The sequence below is a fragment of the Astatotilapia calliptera genome, chromosome 12, assembly GCF_964374335.1.
Source record: "Astatotilapia calliptera chromosome 12, fAstCal68.1, whole genome shotgun sequence".
Taxonomy (NCBI): domain Eukaryota; kingdom Metazoa; phylum Chordata; class Actinopteri; order Cichliformes; family Cichlidae; genus Astatotilapia; species Astatotilapia calliptera.
The window spans coordinates 23599064-23603918 of NC_137433.1; the positions used below are offsets into that span (position 1 = coordinate 23599064).

Consider the following 4855-nt stretch of genomic DNA (forward strand, 5'->3'; position numbering starts at 1 on the left):
CAATAAATATACTCTAAGTTACATGGAAAAAGCACAAGGCTGCTAAACTATTTTATTTTGAAGTGCAGAGTTTAAGGTGATATAAATTTAAAAAGGCCTGTCTTAAAAGTTTGAAAAATTCTTTAAAAAATGAAACGAATCCCACAAGTTTAGTTTGAGGTAAAAAGGGGCTCCAAACTGGTTCTTCTAGTTCAGGAGGTCAGAGGTGCAGCTGGTATGCAAAAACCTGTTCAGTATTTTAAATACACTCCTTCCCATTTCTCCAATCCTCTGCATGTCCCACCCTAACGGTACATTTGACTGCCATATTAGGCATCTCACACCACTTGGTTCATGCTATAAAAAAGACACAGGATCAGACTTTTGGTCACCTGAAGTGATCCACATCCAGAGGGACCAGGATGATGCTTTCCTTTGTCTTTGTTTTTGTGCTCGCTGGTGAGTTGTTTTCCTTCATATTCTTGTCTACGTTCACGTTTTTAAAAGGAAGAAATTATTTAGCACGAGTGCACTTTTCACCCTTCTCTCCCTCCTCGTGTCAGGTTGTGCATCAGGAGACATTGAGAAGAGGATTGTTGGGGGAGTATCCTGTAATGAGGACAGGCAGTATCATGTCCAGATAGACTCTGTTCAGGGGGGCATGACCTGCGGAGGCGCTCTGATTAACACCCGCTGGGTCATCACGGCTTCTCATTGTGCCGAACGGTAAGAAACTGCAGCTTTTGTTGAGTCACTTCACCAATGAGAGGGAATGGTGTTTAAAGCTAGTGTGTCATCAGGAGCACGAAGTGAAGGTGAAGTGAAAATCAAAGATAAAACAGAGTGACTAAATTTTTAAGCTGTTCAGTAATATTGTTGTTATTATATTATGTACTGAAATAAACAAAGCAATTTCTTTTTTTTTGCAGGTTGGTCAAAGTGAAGATTGCCTTAAACAACCAAGTACCATTATTGAAAAAAATGACAGGTTTTTTTAAGAAGCTTTTTAAAGGATCCCCCCAAAATCTTGAGCAGAACATTGATCCTAAACAACAGTTTACCTTCAAAGACGGTGATCAACCCCATGATATTATGCTGATAAAACTGAATGAGGATGTGAATCTAAACTTCCCACTATCAGGCTTCCTCCTGCTGAAGGGTGTCAAAAACCAAATATGAATGATCCTGTTCAGATTGGAGGATGGGGTTTCAAGACAGCTGATGTGAAAAGTAAGGAAACCCTCAGACACTAGATCCAGTTTTTGGAAATAGAAATAAGTTTAATAATGCTTTATCTTATTTCCTCAGAGACCAGCAACCCCAAGAATTTAAAGTGCGCTATGACTGAGATAGTTCAGTGTGGAGAGAATGATAAACCTGATAGTAAATACTTTAGTGATGAGTCTACCACCATGTGTGCTCATAAACCTGGCGTGGAGTCCTGTTTTGTAAGCAAACTGTTTGATATATTAACCCCGAGTTGGTTTTAATATTAAACTTTAAACACTGACATTTAAAACGATCTAACCTCTGAACTCTGTCTGAATGTCTTCCAGGGTGATGCTGGTACAGCTGTGGATTACAACAGCATTTTACATGGAATAATTGTCAGTAACCCTGTTGATAAGTGTGCAAATCCTATTGTAATGCTGAATATTTGTCGCTACAGACAGTGGATTGCTGACACCATGCTGAACAATCCATGAGTAAACCACAGAGGAAATACGTTTCCCTTAAAAATGTCATTTCTCATTTTTCCTAATTTATTCTGAGAGTTTAAAATAAACTGGAAAAGATCAGAGACCTGAGAAGCTGAAGCCAAGTATGGTTGCAATATAAACAGCTTGGCACTGTTTTCATCTATGAATAAAAATGATGTGGTTACCTGAAGTTCATGTCTTATCTGATGTCTGTTTGAGGCATTTGAATATCAGATGTTTGTTTTCCATAAAAATGTGATCACTTTCAAATTTCATGCACCCTTTTACTTCATATGAGACGTTCTGTAATGTCAGGCTGACCCACGGTTGATTGAGTGCCGGCAGAATAAATCATCTCCTTCATTTATGTTAAATGAGCACAACTCCAGATTATAGTATGTGCCAGAATACCCCCAACATACAAGATGATTGAGACTATGCTGTAGAATTTGGGTTTAACTGTAGTTTCTATTAAAAATACACTTTCTCATTTTAGAATATAAAGTACCTGAAGTGTAACACAATAAAAATATTTCTGCACAAAACCGAACATTACAATAAAGCCTGATTCTCCGTTTGAATAAGATTTATCAATTTAAATTCAATCAATTTATTTATAAGCACATTTAAAAACACAGGTTGACCAAAGTGCTGTACACAGTAAAAAACGTAAAAAGTAGAACAAACACAGACAGAGAATAAAACACGAACTCAGTCGCAATTAAAAGCTAAAAAGTAAAAATGTGTTTTCAGATGTGTTTTAAAAATGTCGAGTGTCGGAGAGATCCTAATATGAAGGGGCAGACTGTTCCAAAGTTTGGCCCAACAATCACAAAGGCCCGGTCTCCTCTGTTTTTTAGCCTAGAAGCAACATCAGCTGACCTGAGGGTTTTATTTGGAGTATTTTTAGTTAAAAGGTCAGAGAGGTATGACGGAGCTAATCCATTCAGAGACTTAAACACAAGCAATAACATCTTAAAATCAATTCTACAACGTTCTGGAAGCCAGTGCCACTTAGTGGCCATCTGTCTTTGAGACATGTTTTATTTTTTCAAGGACTGGATATGCAGTCAGCTCACCCTGGATACTGATTACAAAGCTTGAGAGGAAATCATCTGTCAACAAGCTTCCTTAATTTACTGAGACGGTACAATGATCATTTTTTATTTATTTTCCAAAAAATAATTAAATTACAGACAGACTGAAGGTCCATGCTGCTTAAAAATTTACAGTTCAAGGTGAACCCCACAAAGGTTCGTCTCACGAGCCCTGTTAGTTAGTGTAAAACTGGCACTGCATAAAACTGAGATCATATTAACAGTCAAACGCGGTGGTGGTAGTGTGATAGTCTGGGTCTGCTTTGCTGCTTCAGGATGACCTGCTGTGATTGATGGCACCATGAATGTTGATCTCTACTAGAAAATCCTGAAGGAGAATGTCCGGCCATCAGTTTGTCACTTGAAGCTCAAGCACTCTTAGGTTACGCAGCAAGTCCACCTCTGAATGGCTTAAAAAAATAAATAAAAGGAAGGTTTCAGAGTGGCCTAATCAAAGTCCGGAGTTAAATCAGATTTAGATGTTTTGGCATGATTTTAAAAGGGCCGCTCATGGTTGAAAACCCTCCAGTGTGGCTGAGGCAATTTTCCAAAGAAGAGCGGGCCACAATTCCTCCCTCTCCCCCAGAGACGAGAAAGACTCATAGTCAGTTAAACCAAATGCTTGATTGCTTTACTCAGGCAATCTTTGTCTTGTCCTGAAATTTCTTTGATGATCTAAAACATATGAGTATGACAAATGTGCAAAAAAATCAAAATCAAAATCAAAATCAATCAATCGTGAAGCAGGTAAATACTTTGTTGCAGCACTGTATTAATATATTTTTGTCTTCTTGTGATGTGTGATGATGGCTGTGGTGTTCTCGTGTTAAATAAAAGGGGTAGGCCTTGATGGTTCCTGGCCTGTAAAATAGGAGTACCATTACTTTTTAAACAGAGGGATAGATCTTCAAAATATTTAAGCTTGAGAAAATTAAATTTTCTCAATTGTAAGAAATATATGTTTAAAATGACAGAAAGCTCTGGTATCTCATTGCCCAGATTGTTCTGAAAATAGAAAAATGAAAAAAAAATTAACTGACAGAATGTCTTTTGTTTTCTGTGAAAACACTGTAAAGCAAATTTAAAGGGGAGATTTAGTGGAATGTTCATCGCAGGGTGTTTAGCCAATGTAAAAATGTAGTTTGATCTCTTGGTTTGTGAGTCTTTTCCACAGCATGTCTTCTATCCTGTCTTCCTTCTCTCACCCCAACCGGTTGCAGCAGATGGCCCCGCCTCTCCCTGAGCCTGGTTCTGCTGGAGGTTTCTTCCTGTTAAAAGGGAGTTTTTCCTTCCCACTGTTGCCAAAGTGGTTGCTCATAGGGAGTCATATGATTGTTGGGTTTTTTCTCTGTATATATTATTGTAGGGTCTACCTTACAATATAGAGCGCCTTGAGGCGACTGTTGTTGTGATTTGGCGCTGGATAAATAAAATTGAACTGAATTGAGCTTCAGTTGTTTTGTGTGTATATTGTATGAGTGTAGACATGTTCATAGATAAACATTCATATTTTGGGATTATATGTTGAACTCTGAACACTGATTTACAAGTTATGGAATCTGAAATAAGGGAGTAGGAACAAGTCAGCGTAAACTTCATCCTACTCCTTTTCGAGCATAAACATTGTGTAGAGATACTGTGACAACTTGATGTCTATACTTTTTTCTCTTATTTTAGTTATCTTGACATCCTCAAAATAAAACTATTCTATTCGAAAAAAAACCCAAAACATAAATTAAATAGTAGAGAGTAAAAAACCCAGCAACTTTCTGTCATTAAATTGTTTATTAAATTGTTATTTACGTTGGTGCAGTATGCATGGCTGTGGGGAGGATCCTTCCCAAAACTGCAAAACCTATGAAAATACAGCTAAAACACCCCAATTATTTTTTTCTTCCAGATTGTCAGATCTTGGGCCTTATGCTTCACACCTGTTTTACAGAGACTGCACATTGTATTGTCAAGTTTTCGATCTGACTTAGTCCAGTAATCACATAAAGTCAGGGACAATAAGCTCTAACAAGACATCATTTATAGATTCAACGCTGTTCCTCAGATAAACATGCAGACACATACAAA

At 37.6% G+C, this 4855-nt stretch overlaps 1 pseudogene across 1 annotated transcript; it reads left to right on the plus strand.

The window, feature by feature from the left end:
- Window positions 1-292: 292 nt before the first annotated feature.
- Window positions 293-1869, plus strand: LOC113034314 (kallikrein-2-like; annotated as a pseudogene). The gene is made up of 5 exons (XR_013912690.1): window positions 293-438; window positions 543-705; window positions 909-1202; window positions 1290-1427; window positions 1536-1869. The product of XR_013912690.1 is annotated as a kallikrein-2-like (transcript).
- The last annotated feature ends 2986 nt before the right edge of the window (window positions 1870-4855 follow it).